This window comes from Cottoperca gobio, chromosome 1 (genome assembly GCF_900634415.1).
Source record: "Cottoperca gobio chromosome 1, fCotGob3.1, whole genome shotgun sequence".
NCBI classification, from domain to species: Eukaryota; Metazoa; Chordata; class Actinopteri; order Perciformes; family Bovichtidae; genus Cottoperca; species Cottoperca gobio.
The window spans coordinates 16,274,836-16,291,839 of NC_041355.1; the positions used below are offsets into that span (position 1 = coordinate 16,274,836).

The 17,004-nt window shown below is 42.0% G+C and overlaps 1 protein-coding gene across 5 annotated transcripts in view; it reads right to left on the reverse strand.

The window, feature by feature from the left end:
• add3a (adducin 3 (gamma) a) overlaps positions 1-17,004 on the reverse strand; it is a 100,276-nt gene that overhangs the window by 67,156 nt on the left and 16,116 nt on the right. For 3 of the 5 annotated variants that reach the window (XM_029443345.1, XM_029443302.1, XM_029443335.1), the window contains exon 1: positions 1,087-1,237. The gene's annotated coding sequence lies outside the window, so the exon portion shown is untranslated. Of the gene's footprint in view, positions 1-1,086; positions 1,238-8,573; positions 8,593-13,604; positions 13,640-17,004 lie in introns of those variants that run through there. The other 2 variants (XM_029443310.1, XM_029443327.1) reach the window with 2 other exon arrangements.

Genomic DNA, 17,004 nt, shown 5'->3' on the forward strand with positions numbered 1-17,004 from the left:
TGTTGTACATGTAGTTGTACATATTGTTGTACATATTGTTGTACTACTTCTTCTGTAGAGGTTTAAGAAAAAGAAAACGAGTAGAAATGCTTCAATGCTTCACAACCTCGAGGCCTGGAATGCAAAGGCTCGATCATGCCAAACACCTCGAGCGGTATAAAATTGAACAAAGTGAAGCAACTGTAAGCAACACATTCAGGGCCAACGAACAGATAACAACATCAGCAAAGAGCAACGCAACCGCAGACTTTCCCATCACTCAGTCGGTTATCCAACCATGAAAGGGGGCCTTTCATAGAAACACCCAGAAAACAACAGCCAGAAATAGAAACGAGCAGCTCCTTATCACTGTTCAGTCAATGGTAAACAGACACCTATGAAAAGAACGACTGAACCACTTGACTGTATCACTCCGCCTTTGCCTCAGGGGGGTAAAGAGCACAGTAGGAGCAACAAGAAACAATAGAAATAATCAACTTTTAAGACGCTTTAAAGCTAAAACAAGTGGAGGACTAAGTCCACACGATAGTTCATCTCTTATGGCCCAGATGTATAAAACCCAGCCCCCTCTATAAACTACGAGCACATGAACCCACCCCCCCTGCCTTCAACCCACTGAGCATGCTGACACTTGAGAGGGCGGCACCTCTCTTTTGCACACAGAAAGCCATCTCTGGCCCATTCACAGCTCTCGGCTCTATTCTTCTCTGTAGTAAAAGCAATCTGAAAGGAGGGAAGAGGCCCTCTGCTATTTCATTTATCATGAAGGAACCAAAGTAGAATATTCTCTTCCCGGCTTAGAAGTGTCTCATGTAACGTGAACTTGTTTGTGCATGAGATACCAAGAAAAATAACATTCATGTACGAGTTTATCACAGATTTGTGCTCTTATTCTTGGTACTGTCAGCTCTTGCAAATGTCACAATTGCACAAAGGCAACAAGAGTAGATGGCAGTGAGATAGCAGCTTTGATGGTGGAGAACACAGCATCCATTATATTAGTTGTAGAACACACACACACACACATACAGAGGTACACAACCACGCAACAATCAGCTAGCTTTGTAAAGAAACTGCACTACGAACCTGCTGGACAGCCAAGTAGAGTTAAACTGCTGCCTCTGAACCTTCCTCTTCAGTTGTGATCCACCTGCACTGCAGCGAGTCCTCTGCCCGTACTGCTCTCTCCCTCTCTCTCTTTCTAACACGCCTTTCCCATTGTAGATGAATGCAGTGTAAAACTGTTGCGCCGGCTGCCCTCTTTCTTTCACGCTCCTCCTACAGTTTCTCCCTTTTTCTCCCCCCCCCCTCAGTGCTCTTCCTGCCCCACTCTGCTTTGACTGGTTCTGTGCAGAGAGCTACAATGACAGAAAACACAACTTATCTGCTGCACGAGCTGCAGAGGACTAGTAGCCAGCATGCGGAGAGAGGCTGCGGGTGATGATGGTGGTGGGGGGTAGAAGAGGGGACAAGAAGGGGGAGGGTCAAACCTGATTTAAATTCACACAGGAGTGAGATGACAGAGTCCTTTCCCCTCAGGGGGTTCAGTGATCGTTTGTGGAAAAGACCTTCAAAGAATTTCAAAAATAAAAACACTTACTAGATTTATTCCCTCCGTCTCTATTATTTAATTCTTCATCCCATGCCATCTTATCTTCCCTAAACCTTCCTATCCACCCCCTCCTTTCCTTTGAGAGCAAACTTTTAATTTGAATTTCTCCTCTCCCCTTCATCATTGTTGCAAAATTTCTCAAAGTCCTTGGCGAGACAAAAAGAAAAAGGCCAGTTTCTTTCAGCACGGTTTGACAAGAGAGCCTTCCCCTACTTTCCCTCCACTAAAAAGGTCCCTCCCTCCCTATTATTCCTCCAAAGACATCAAGCACTTTCCCTGATAGCAGCCTAACAACCTCCTCATGTGAGGAATCTTACCTACTTACAAAAGAGTTGAGGAGAATTGGACCAAAACTAAAATAGGATTTACTGGCATTTAGAAATTGGGGAATTTGCGTGAAAAACATCAAGATGCTGAATATTTTGAGAGCCGAACCATGCCTTGTCCTTCAAAAGAAGAGTTTGACATTTTGGGAAATATGCTTATTCACTATCTTGCAGAGAGTGAGTTGAAAAGATTAACCACTTTAATGCTCTATGCTAAATATGAAAGGAGAGACAGCATGAAGGTAGCTTAGCTTAGCATAAAGAGGGAAACCGCTAGCTTTTAGAAATAGTCTGGCACACAACGCACCATCATTCCATTGTCCTTTTTACATTTTGGTTATTATACAGAGTAAACAAATAAGATATAACATGTTAATTAGTGAGTGTTAGTGGTGGAGAGATTTGTTACTTTTGGACAGAGACAGGCTAGCCACTTCCAGTCTTTATGCTAAGCTAGGCTAAGCTAGCTAAACTAAGCTAACTGGTTGCTGACTCCAGCTTCTTATTTACCGTACAGACAGAGAATGGTATCAATCTTCTCATCTTACTCTTGGCAAGAAAACAAACGTGTGTATTTTCAAAAATGTCAAACCATAGTACACAAGCTCAAAAACACATTAATGTTAAAATGTTGAATAATACTTGTTGGTGGACATTGTGGGGACTATATTTCCTACAAGAGGACACAGATAGATAATATGTTTTAGTGTTGTCACATTGTTGTGGTTAGATCAATTTGTTAACTTGGGCGATATAAAAAGAGGCCAGGGGAATGACATTAAATTAGCATGTGAAAGGCTCACTCACTGACTTCACACTGACTCCGCTGTCCAAAGTTCAACTGAGAAGGCATCTTCACATTTCTTCCCGAACACCTTCTCTGCAGTAAGCATGTGCACTCTCAGCAGAGAGAAACACAGCCCGTCCTGCAGACAAGCTTTTATGGACATTGTATTAGTGGGTTTTCATTTTCCAAGAGGCCTTAGATTTATCAAAATTCTGCTTAGAAGAATTTAAATTGGCATCAGCTAACAGCTAACTTCCCTCATGTAAAGAAATGGTTGGTGTGTGTAATCTATGGTCAGTCAAACAAATGAATTTTTAATTGCTGTTTCCTCGAAAACGATTCCATTTGGAGGGTAAAAGCTTAGCTTTATTGCTGACTAGCACAGAAACAAGGCAGACAATAATTATAGGAAGCAAAAATACATATACGGCAGAAGAAGCAAGAATCAATTCAGAATCAATTATTCAAGCTGAGAGAGGGGGATTATGGGGAGATACTCTCTGGCCAAGCTACTGTATACCCAGCTGTCAATCTCTAAATGGCAGGGATTCCCTGCTTAATCTGTTTGTCTGTGCGGTGAGTGAGGTTTTATGTTTGTCAAACTTTGTCTAGGACGTGAGGATCAATCCCTCGCCAGAGATAAAAGCAATGAATCTCCTACACTGGAAACTATTTTGTGGTGGTGTGTTGAAGATGCACTGGAATAACTGTTATCCTCAGTGCTGTCAGGAACAAATTGTAGCAGACAGCTGATGGCTCATGTTTGCAGAAAAATCTCAAAACGTGCAAAGCCCTGCATTGTCATATGATCTTATAAGACTTACTTATTATTACCTCCGCCAAGGAAGTTACGTTTTCGGCTTGTGTGTATGATTGACCGTTTGTTCAGTTTAGTTCTTAGGCATGATTTTCATGAAACTTGGTGGAAGGGTGTAGCATGGGCCAAGGAAGATCCCATTTAAAGTTGAATGCGGATACATGAATTATGTTTCACTGTCGTTGCCATTACGAGATAAGGCATTTGTGCTGCATTCATGTGGTGTCGGAATAATCGGAAAGAAATAGTTTACGAGTTTAAATCAGAACAACTCAAAAACAGCCAATAGAGTGTTGTTTAAACGCTCTGCGCAATAAAACACAATATTATCAAAGAACCAGGACCACATCCACTGTCACAGTGTCACAGTGTCCCTCAGGTTCTGTCAGACTGTTCATACCTCTCCCAGAATAAACCTCGCCCTCTGGCCTCTCGCGGGATGCTTGGTCTAACATTAGCACATAGTTGAGTGAAACGTGCGGCGGCCCGGCAGTTTCCATTGGTTAAAAAAGGATGCACGTCTAGATTATTTATGAGCGGGATGCTAGTTATAATTTTCTACTATACATCCTTTAAGGAGAAGAAGGAGGAAGATGGAGTCGAGTGGTGCACTTTACAAATGCACACTGCGTGTTAATAAGCACTCATAGTTAGGTAATTATATAGGAGCAGGATGAGCTCTAAAGTAGGTATAGAGTTGTAAATCTTCTTGTTGGTAATTCTATGCGTGTACATATGACTCATACATTATATTTCATGACATTTTTAAGTGCTTGTCCGTCAGTATTCTTCCATTAATAGATCCTGACATAATATTGCTCAACTCAACAACAGCACTGCAGACGCAACAGCTGGACAGCGAAGTGTGTTCACAAATTTTTATTTTTATTTTGTCCACACGACAAGAACTAGGAACAATCATAGTTCTTAGAAGTTCTGCTTTGAGAAACTTTTTTCTTTTTGTTCTATTTCAGAGTAGGTACCCTTCCAGCACAAGCGGAAACCTCGAGTGTACGTGTACGGTGATTGGTCGAACACATGAGCCAATGCAGCACTGGCAACCGCCATTTTAAAAAACATGTTAGCCATATAAACAACAGACAAGACTTGTGAATGTGAAAATGGAAGAAAACACAGACAAATGGACCGACAGATCATTTGCGCTAGGGTACAACGTGATTTTGACTCGTCAGCGGCTGGGTGGCTTACGTCACTTCAGCGTTCCTTTTGGCAGAGGCAATGCAAACAGAACAATAGCCCTTGGTGGTACGTAGTTCTGAGGTTTGATCTACAAATACCTAATGTTCATATTGTATGAATTCTAATCTGCCGTTTGTCACATCTAGAGCCATTGTACATGTTTGTTACATGTGACCAATGTGTATCTTTTTCTAATCCAAAACAAATAAGTACATAGCCAGCAGCGGTAGAGAAAGCCATACCCACAGAACTGCAGCATTAACAAGAATAAACAGACAAAATGTTCCTAAAAATCAGATCTAGCGGCTAAAAAAAGAAAACACAATATCTCTGCCCAAAGTCCAACTCTGTGCACGCACAGTCAATAAACCCTTTATATCCCTGCTAGTACGATAGGATAGCAAAGCAATGTAACTGCTGACGCAAGCTGAAATCCCCTAAAAAACCCAGAGGAAGTGCTGCAATTCACCTGCAGTGGCCTATTGGCCTGCATCCAGCATTGGAAATAAAGTTTGTATGTGGAGTAGAGCGGAGTTGATGCAGGAAGTTCACATCACAGTGACTTTTCTGTGTAGAAATATGAGCCATATGTTGTCAAACCGTACAGATAATGCAGAAAGTATTGGTGGCACGCCCTAGTAGAGAGAATTGTGTGTTTTTGATTTAACTAATAAAATCCGTATATAGCAACAAACAGCATGGGCAGAAAGTAGAGGAAGTGCATGTTACTTATACGTAATTTATAAGTATTGTTGAAGAAACTCCTTCAGGAATCTATAAGGTTTCTTATGTCATAGCGCTACATGTTGACAAAATATGACATTCAATAAATAATTCCTTTGTATATGTCATACTTTTTAATAACTGACCGAATGGCCCCAAGCACGCAGCTTTATTAATCATCTGGATTTATTTGTCCTTGTTTATTCACAGAATTCGGTCGACTGGAGTCCTGAGGCGACCTCCCCTCACAGTGTGGGGTGTGGAGACTCTTGACCTATTTAGAGTGGGGAGCAGGGGTTCTCTTTAATTCCCCATGTTGACTGTAACACCATGTGACAGAGGTAAACACGGTGCTTCAGCTAATGAGTCCATGTCTGACACAAGGTCAGGAGGTGCTCATCATGGTAAAAAAAATGCACACAGTGACGGGGACATAAACCTCACCTTGTGATAGTCAGACACATGTTTGCAACGTGTCTTCATTGTAAATGTAATAATGAAATTCTTAAAATAGCGTTGAAGGCCTGTTACTCATTTGGAAAGAAAGCCGTTGGTAGCTCCATAGTAATGATGTCAGGTTTAGCAAAAGCACAAAAGTCATATACCTTTAACAGGCTGTAAAAATGTGAAAATTTAACATAATCTCGCAGCACGGTCCAGCGGGGGCAGTTAAGACATGAAATCTCAAACATATCCGAAGGGGGGGGGGGGGGGTTTGGGCTGTGAGAGCCCCTTGTCGACAGGAGGCCCGGGCTGTAAGTCTGCCTGACTCCAGTGGAGACAGCTAGGGAACGACCCAGACAAACACAGTCTGCTGCCAAGCATCGTTACTTACAACACCAGCTCCACTCCGCAGCACATTTCCACTGCCAGCTGCCAGATTCAGTGATGATATTAGATACAAAAAAAACAACCTCCTTTTGTAAAAATCAAATAAAAATCTCTCCTGCAGAGCAAATTAAATTAATTTGGGATGAGCTGCTGGAAAAAAAAAAAGAGGTTTGGACATTTTCAGAGTGCTTTTATGCATTACGACTGAATGACTGAGGTGTGTAAGTATCTTTGTGAATAATGATGTGTAATAGTAACCGTCAGAAACCTTTAATTTGAGCTATGTGGCTAATAAACTAAAGCAGAATGATGTTTTGATGGTGCACTTTTTATGACAGTTATAATGACTCTAGTAATGAAATGCTCTGTAATATTTCTGGAACCTCTACGCAGAGCTGGGTCACAATGAAGACAGCAAATCATTTAGAGTGGTTGTTATAACCTGCTCCAGGTGTGTGAAGTTTCCCATTTAGCACTTGGACCAATCAGGAACAAGATGTGTCATCCTTACAATATCATATGCTCACTACTTCTCAAACACCTGCATTGTTGCTAAGTATTCCTTTAACTTCAAGTCAAACCAGAGGTAGAGGTAACGAAGATGAAATGAAGTGAATGAAGCACTGGCATTGCATGGTTTTATGTAAGAGATCCTAAAGCAGTGCTTGTGCTTACAAGTGGCAGCACATCGTACCCAAAATACAAGTGTATTATATAATCTAGACTGATAAAACCACAAAAGGCCTTGAAGGACACTCATTTTACTTGATAGAGAAAAAAACCTGGGAATGCAAGGCTCAACACTAAACGAAAACAAGTATTTTAGGGTGGATTTTTCCTTTACGACTGACCTGAACACTGTCAGGTCATGTCAGACTTCAGCCGCAGAGTGCTGAGCTGCAACACTCCCGTCTCTTCGTCCTCCCTTTCCTGCAAGTCCATTTTCTCCTCTAGTGTCATGAGGAGGCTCTAATGAATCAGCCTATTGAGCCGGGCAGAACTGGACACAGGCTTTGACACTGCCAAAGTGTGTGTGTGTGTGTGTGTGTGTGTGTGTGTGTGTGTGTGTGTGTGTGTGTGTGTGTGTGTGTGTGTGTGTGTGTGTGTGTGTGTGGCGGTCCAACTTTCCCAGCCTCCCAGAACACAAAGCTGTCGTTTGTGGCCACTCAGCACTACAAAGGCCCCACAGGCCACCAGTGTGTGTGAGTAAGTGTGTCTTCGACTGTGACGTCTATATGCATGTATATACGTTTGTGCCATGTGTGCTTGATTAAATATGAGCATATGTATGATTATGGGCAAAATAATCCGCTTTTTTTCCCCCTGTGTATGTGTGCGTTTGTGGTCAATATGTGGCCACATACACCCCGTCTGCATTTCACTGGGATGCACCGAAAGATTACAAGACGAAACATCATGTGGCTCAGAACCAGTAAAACAAACTCAACCACCAAACCGTGGCACACAGACAGACAGCCATGAAACTAGAGATAAACGGGCACTGCAACAAGATCAGAGCTCTTTCCTAAATCTTGACACAACTACAATCAGAGGCCAACAAATCATATCAAATATGGCTGTAAAACACAAACCAAATGCAGTACAAATGTAACAGACAAACGAACACAAAAACCAAACTCCTCCTCTGGATGCTGTCAGCACTGATGAGTTACAGAAGAGACAGCTGTTCTTGATCAGGAAAACACCCACTCTGATTATGATTAAAACAGTTTGACACTTCACATCAGCGGGTGTCACACTTCAGAAAGACCACAATATCAATGCACACGGTCGCCACAAGTGTGTGTGTGTGTGTGTGTGTGTGTGTGTGTGTGTGTGTGTGTGTGTGTGTGTGTGTGTGTGTGTGCAGAGAGAGGAGTCAGTCTGAATGGGAACTTGACTCTTTTGAGATTGATCTGACAAAACAAAAATATAAATTTAAATGTTTCTATAACTTGTTTAAATTTCAACACGTAAATCATTTTTACACAATGAACAAGATTAACAAGAATTAATTAATACCATAAACACTGCATTTAAGTTATGCTGGAGGGCTGGGTTGAACATCATTATACCATTATCCATGTCAGATGTGCTCAACCTTTTGTGATTTAAACCAAAGACTCTCCCTGAAAGTCCAAGAACGACACGTCTTTTATTGTTTTTACCTTATATAAAACCCATCGCTTTGTCTGGATTCCTGCAGTCTTTATGTTTCTGTATCACTGCCTGTTCCCACCAACAGCTGCCCGTAGCTGCAGTAAAAAAAAAAGGTACCTCAATTGTCGTCCAGATTCTCGCAGTAGATCATACAGCGGTTTTCCAGGACAGGTTCCACTCGGAACAGGCCTCGCCAGGGTCGACCAAAGAAGTTGAGTCCACGTGCTCAGCGTCATATCCAGAGGTTGGTTTCCAAAAATAGACGTGCGAGTGCTTCCAGCATTGCTGCAGAGGTTGCAGAAGTGGGATGTCAGCCTGTCAGTGCCCAGACCATACGTCGCACACTGCATCAAATCGGTTTGTATGGCCGTCACCCCAGACAGAAGCCCCTTCTGAAACCGATGCATAAGAAAGCCCGCAAACAGTTTGCTGAAGACAATGAATCCAAGAACATGAGTTACTGGAACCATGTCCTGTGGTCTGATGAGACCAAAATAAACCTGTTTGGGTCAGATGGTGTCCGGCGTGTGTGGCGGCACCCTGGTGAGGAGTACCAAGACAAATGTGTTTTGCCTACAGTCAAGCATGGTGGTGGCAGCATCATGGTCTGGGGCTGCATGAGTGCTGCCGGCACTGGGGAGCTGATATGTCTACACTGACGCCGGCATAGCATGCGTGTTGACTTGTCTGACTGTGTGAGTGGGAGGCAAAAACATGTCCGACTCAGGATCTATCTGTGGGAGAGAAGAAGAGACTGTGACTGTATAGATACACCATATATGTTCAGGAACCCTCAGCTGCACCCATATGGACGATGAAAGTATCAAATTACACTACATTGTGGATTTAAAAAATGTACGACGGATGCAAATGGAAAGGTAGATGCAGGTAGGAATCCAGAAAACCTGAAGGATCAATTAAATAACAAGTTTCTTCAGGGTCCTCGCTGTCTGGAACTAAATAGGGTTTAAATAAAGTGGGGCATCGTTTTTTGTCTTTGTGAATGCCGGTGCATGTAATTGCAATGAACTAAAGCTACGAATCAAATTACTGATATGTCAGCATGTTTTCTGTATCAGCTTGAATTGGCATTAATAATCATATTACTGCCTACGTTTGGACATCGATTTGTATCTCTGCGTTTTCTTTATCAATATGTTACAGACCAAACTTTCGAGAAGTACAGTATGACTAGAAAGCTTTCCTTGTTTTACATTGATGGTAGCATTTTAAAAAAAATGCAGATTAATATCAGCATCAGCGGATGTGCCACATACAATATTGGTGCACCCCTAACTGAAAATCAGTAAGATTCAACTGGCAAAGGAATTTCCATCAACCCTGATGCCTGATGAATTTGCCAAACTCCACTGCGCGTGTGTGTTTGTACAGAGACAGTTATGTGAGTGGCTGCCGTGTGTGCTTTGGAGATAAGAACAGCTGTGATGCCATCCAGATGACTGGAGAGGAGCCGGCAGGCAGTCAACATCAGCGCCAAGTCAAACCAGCATCTCAGGTCACAGAGCTGATTAACTTCAACAAGTATGCAACGCTGTAGTTATCTGTGGGGACAGAAGTCTGGAGGTCTGTAAAGCTCCTCCCATCAATCATTGCTTCTAAACTGCCAATGCCAACAACAAAAGGCAATTTGCTTTTATGGCTGAACAATTAAATCGAAAGTGTATCGAAATCGCAACATGACTTGCAGGAGGAGCAATATTTGTCATAGGTGAAATGTGTGCCAAAATGCTATTTTAAATAAAATATAAAAATCGAGCTGCAGAGATGTCCCCAGTCCACAAACCGTATTCTACAATCAGATCAGAGAGATATATATATATATATATATATATATAGTGGCGCATATCATTTCGCAGTTCAGTGAAAACATCCAGCCCTATTTGCAATGAGAGCAAGCAGATTCTAACAAGCCTCTGAACTCCTATTTCTTCTGTAATAACTCACTGTAAATGCAGTGGTACAGCCAGGTGCATGACATCAACAGGGTAAGGCAGCCAGGACCAGGCTGCACACACACGCTGAGGCTTTTAACTGAGTCAGAAGATGAGGAGACTTTAAACGAGGGCGAAGGGAGACGCTGACGTCTCTTTGCTGCCCTGCCGATTAGAGGACAGCCTGTCTTACTGAAGGAAAGAGGAGAGACAGAGAGGAGGAACACACTGTGAAAGTAGAAGGATGGAAACACACATGTAGAGACAGAGGAAAGAGACAAGAAAGATGACAAATAAACTTACGGAGAAAGAAAATGACCAGTGGAAAGTTTTGACCTTGGCTTCCCAACACCAGTAAACGGTTTAGCAGTCATGTGGTTTTATATCTGTATTCTTTTCCTTTGTATTTTTTTTGCTTGGCCCTCAACTTTTCTTTTCAGCATTCCTTGTAGTGCAGACACCCTCCAAAGCCTCAATATCGCCTAGTCCTTTCTTTTTTTCTTACCTGTTGTGTCTTTGCAACCTGGTGACATGGACACCTCAACTACTTTGTGTGTTTTGCTCTTTCGCTGTCAATCTCTATCACAGTCACGTAAGACCGGCTTACAGGAAAAGTTATCTGGAGAGAAAGAGAATCAAAGACTTGTAATGTTTTTTGAGACACATTATGATTAATTATTAATTATTAATATGATAATACAGATAATTAGCTATTACCCTCAGCTATATGTAGCACAATGTTTTGGTTTTATGGCCCACCACTTTACTGTTTCAACACTCTCATTGGGTAATTTTCAGTGAAAGACCTTTGATAAACCAACTGTAGGCGACCTGCCCAACACCCAAAAGCAGACACACAAAGTCAACGACTAGCAGGTGAACATAGTGGAGGATTTAGCCGCTAAAGAGACAGATATTTCCCTCAGCAGATCAAAAAGAGCTAAAAGACAATAAATATTGGACTTATATCCGCCAGCTGGACACAAACTCGACTCCAAATGAATGATAATGTCGCTCGCTGTGTAAATGAGAAATTGTTTGCCAAGATGTTCCCCACATCAACTTTATAAGGTGATAATATGTCAACGATGTGTTTACAAGCTTGTTGCGATTCCCAGAAGCGGCCAAACAAAAGTTATTGCAGCTTTAAAGATCAGCACAGGGTGAAGGATTCGACTCATCTCACCAGCACTAAGTTTCATTATTACTCGTGAGTGTCAACATGTCAACAGGCCAACACACTTAACCCAGTTCAATTATGTGCAATACTTCTGAACGTTGCCATCAGTGCAGGATAAACCAAATCACTATGAAACTCATTAAGGGATTACAACAACAGCTGTTAATCCACTTTCTATTGTGGTGTAATTTATAAATGGAGCATTAGGAGCTCAGCCAGACGGCTTAGCTGTCGTTTGCACTGTAAATGACAAACGTGTCCGAATCACAAAGTCAACAGCGGCAGTGGGAATCCTATGACTCCTTGTTGATAATTACACTGAATCAAAACAACATTAGACTCAGTTGTAAAGTCTGAACACACTTATTGAGTCAATTTGAGAGATGTTATTAAATCAATGAGTAGGGCTTTTCAGTTGCGGTTGGAAAGCTTGTAACGTGACACTTTCACCTATTTTAAGCTTGCATTTCATTGTAAATGTACACATGCGTGTGTATCGGAGAGACATGCAAAGTAGCCCGTTCCCAATAGCGATGTGTGCAATACCATTAAACATGCTGGTCTAATTATAAATCACAGTATTATCAGCGAGCAGGAGCCGCCGCAGCACTAATCAGAGTCATGCTAACAGAGTCTTAAAAACAACTAAAGCTCTCAGCAGCTAAACCTGGTGAGCGTTCAGATAGTCCCACACAGGGATAAAGTCCCCTGATATGAGTCGCCTAGCTCAGTCTGCGACAGTACACCGAGAGGACACATTCTGAGACACGTCAGCAGGCAGAGCTGCTTTGTTTCTTTGTTGCGCGTCCTCGCAGGCCCTGTACCTGACAGATCTGCCAAACGGGGACCGAGAGGACGAGAGAGACTCTAAAAGTATCTGACAGAGAAAGAGGGAGAGTGGTAGGGTGAGATAAGACTGAGACAAGAGAGGTAAAGAGACGACAGAAAGAGGGGGGAACAGACGGAGACGGCCCTCCTTAACACGGTGTCTCTTATAATCACATTGTTTGACAGTTGGAAGTGAACATACTGAGACTGCAGAGACAAATAGAGAGAATAAACGGAAAACAGGAGAGACACAGGGAGGGAAAAAGGTGGACTTGAGGCATAGCAGCTGCGGCTTGTGCAACAATTTGTGGGAAAGGCCATTTAATTATCAAATCCACAAAAAGGTTCAAATAAATAGATGTTTTCCTACTTTAGAGCTGGTATAGCTGACTAAAAACAAGGTTAAATAGGTTAGCGTTGGAAGATGTTGGAGTGAAAGATAACACAAATTGCTTGAGCCACTAACAGTGGTAGTAAAGGCTTCGTAAAACCATCCACTCTTTCACAATAGCTGCAGCTGCCACTGCCATCAGGAAGTGCTGTAGTGTAGTGGCCCTTGACATGCCTTGCCTTCAATAGGCAAATTATCTGTAGCAATATTAGAAGCTAGCACATGCAGACTCTTCATGTTTCTTGTGCTTTACAAAATCCAACCAGAATGTCATAATTAAAATGCACAGACCAGATATAGATATAGATATATATATCTATATCTATAATAAATAAATAAATAAATAAATAAATAAATAAATAAATAAATAAATAAATAAATAAAATATATATAAAATATATATAAAATATATATAAATAAAATGTATTCTTTATACAAATAGAGAGAGAGGACGTCACTGTCACTATTTCCTTTTCAGGGTAACTTCCAACACAGTAAAATGTCTGGCCAGAAGCAGTTTGTAAGTTTACCACCGACCAAAGTTGTGTCATTTTTCCAAGACTCTCTGAAAACGGCTCACTATAATTCTCCTTCTGTGTCCTTGAGGAAAACCAAAGAAGAGGGCGGAGGCGTTTGGACTGAACCAAAACATCAGCCAACACTTACATTTTATTTCCCTATCAACCGTGAGTGTTTACGGCGTAAAATGATAATGCTGTGCCTTTAACGCAGCCAACAGGTGTTTTAAAGGCTTTAGCAGGAGCTGAAATGGTGCATGTTGACGTAGAAACTCTTACCTCTCAGGGGGCTGCTCAAGTTAACGTCTCGCCAACTAGAACAAAAAACAGAACACATCATTACTTTCTGCATCAAAGTCTTCTGGGAAATGTTACAGCGATCCACTCAAACAGAGCCATACTGCCTGTCTGAGGTGAACACATCTGTCACGGTTAGAGGCAGACACATTCATTCGCTTTAAATATTATTTACTCGGTGTGTTTTTTAAGTATGTAATGCCGAGATACAAAAACACAAACTAGCCTGGAATGAGTGAAATAAAACTCTGATATTAAAAAGGACGGCTCCCACAATAAACCCTGAAACCTTTTTGTTATCCTTTCATCATATAAAACGTAATTCATCAGATTTGACAAAATTCTAACTCAAAAAGAAGATATGCAATGTCAGCAAACACCTTTAATCTTTCTTTTCCATCTGGTGACAGAAATGGATTTATGTTACATATACATGCCCTGCATTAGGTGACTTCTTATGCATACGGGCCAAATTACAAAGCAGCTGCCCCGTTTGATACAGCAGACCTTTTAACTAGCCAGGTTCTTTACAAAGGGAACTTTAAATGCCTTTTCCCTTCTCTTATGAATCCGGTCCAGTGGGGAAGACTCGGCGGATATGAATGAACATTTGGTCCAAGTGTTGCATTTATTTTCTTTATGCTGCCCCCACGGTCTGTACACTACAGCAACATCTACCATCTCTGGATGTGGCCCATGTACATGTGTCTGCACTGTAAATTCTAACGAGAGTGTATAGCCCCTCGATGCGTGTGTTCTCGGTCAAAGCGGTCAGAAGTTTCCACCACGGAGAGCGGGCTGTGCCTCTACGCTGTGCTGGTGGCTACATTGAGCGGCAGGCGGTCTCAGGGACTCGGTCTGTGCCCTTCATAGTTATCTATGTCATCTGCACAAACACCAACTGTGTCAACACCAGGGAGCATGGCTCGCCGTAGGAGAACACGAGAGCTATTGATAGCATGTGAGATGTGTTATTGCTGAGGGAGCTGCGCCTGCATTCCATTATAATGATAATTGACAACTGGGAATTCTGGGATTTCTCCAAAATAACACATACAAATATATTCCAAATTTCTGTATAAAAGAATTATGGAACAATCGGCCTCATGCAGGAAGCGATACAAGAACAAACTTCTTATTGTTTTTGTTCGTATACACCATTTTTACATCAGAATTGTTCTTTTTTTTAAATTAAAATCTTTGAACAGCAGCAACAGTGTGTGTGTGTGTGTGTGTGTGTGTGTGTGTGTGTGTGTGTGTGTGTGTGTGTGTGTGTGTGTGTGTGTGTGTGTGTGTGTGTGCGTGTGTGTGGTCGCCACAATATGAAGGGCTGCCCTGAAGGCTTAAGATTGGTTCTGCTATGAAGGGGGGGGGGGGGTTTATACACTCATATATCCATATATCATATATCATTGTTTCCTGTCAGTTTTAGACAATTGTCTCCGATCTCTATAACAGCGAAGCCTTTAGAGATTGACTTGTGAGTCGACACCTTGATAAGAGCAGATTTGGATGGTTAAGAGCGTTTGTTGCATCTGAAGTTGACTTCTCTTATTTCTGTAGGCCGAAGAGAAATTTAAGAGAATGTTGCTGCATGAGGTGCAGACGATGTGTTGAGAGAACAATCTGCACAACCATAAATGATAAAGTGATTATATGAATCTACAGTAGACTTGGTTTGTAGCAGAACAGCCAAAAGCTGAATCTTGCACGCGTGTGTGCAGTAACTGCGATGATGTAACGGCGATGATGTAACGGCGATGATGTAACGGCGATGATGTAATGGCGGGCACAATGACTGGAAGTGTTGGTTTCTTCTGGGAGTTGTGCAAGAGGTTGCAGAGTACCTGGAATGTGAAAATCCCCAGATCGCCCAGCAGTTGTGGAAACACACTTTCTGTCCAGGCTGGCAGAATTACCAGGAATTGAAACCACCTGCTGAATCTGATGGTGATTGTTTTTCATGTTAGTGGAGGGGGCGAAATGAGTTTTCCTTCAGGTGTGGAATGACAATGAGAAGGGTGAGAAGCATGAAGCTCGCTGACAGCAAGTCTGTATTCTTTCATCGCTCGGATCTAATTAGCCATATAAAAAGGGTTAGCTGCCAGCACATCACTAGGTTTAATGGTGAATGCCTGACAGACGAATCCAGGGATGAATTTCAGTGTCAGCAGAGATTTTATATATTCTACTCAGATCTCAGCTTGGTTATTTATGCAGAAACCGTCTATTTAGACCTAGTTTCTTGTAACCAGATATATTAAGCCTGTGGATAGTGGACGTTTCCAACTGGCATCAGCATCAGGTGTAGTAATAGGTAGTAAATCTACATTAAGACACAGGATTATAAAAAGTCAGTGTTGTCATACAAACAGTGGGAAACATTCAGACTTTCCACTCTCAATGTTAGGTTTTGGGTAAATTGTAAGCAAAAGGCAGAAACAAAAATATTAGGCCAAAGTCATCGTTGCCATTTCCTACAGGAAGCAGGAAATATAGTGCCATCTCCTCCACAGAGTAAATAATGGTGTACTCCTTCACGCAGTGTTCAGTGGTCGTAACAAGACCGCGGCTGGCACACACGCGGAGGAGCAGGTGGGGCGAGGGCACTTTCATTGCTGCTTGCAGCTTTAATTATTTATTTTTTTGGGTGAGATGCAGATAGACAAGGAAAACCAGCACAGTGCAACAACCTTTTCTGCTGACCACTGTGGTGGCCAGTGATTTGGTGGATGTGACTGTCTAGCCACACAGCATGGTCCCATTTGTCTATTATATAAAATCCAGATAAATTCAAAGTGCTATTTTCATAAACTAGCTATTTGCTTTAGTCCTATTAGGGGAGGGGAGGTCACTTCTAAAAGAGAGAAAGCCCCTCAAAGTGTCTTGTGACCTAGGCTCTAAGAGACACCACTTTATTAAAGAAAAAGGGAAGAGATGAGTGTCGACTTTACTTTAGTTTGGCCACAGTGACAACAATTCAACTCAATAATCTGATTCTGTCAGACGGGTTAGGAGAGAGGACGCTGGAGCTGTAGTGTCCAGTCTTCAGAGCCGTCAATCTCTGAGGACACGGTGGTTAGAGACCAAGTTAATTCAGAAGTATGAGAGGAAGGAGAGGTGAGCCTTTCACTGCTATTGCGCTGATTTGTGTGACTTGTGACTTTGAAATTTAATGAGGATAAGTGAGTGAGCTGAGGAGACGGACTTATAGGGAGGCTGAGCTACTCAGAGTTCAATTCTGAACTGGCAAAACAATGAAATTGAGCCTAAAGCAAAAGCAGGCATCTGTTAGAATGTGTTTATCTGTTTATCAGTGGCAGAACAGATGGTAGACAAGACAGTCTGCAGATGATATTTTGTAAAGTATTATTCAGGTGTG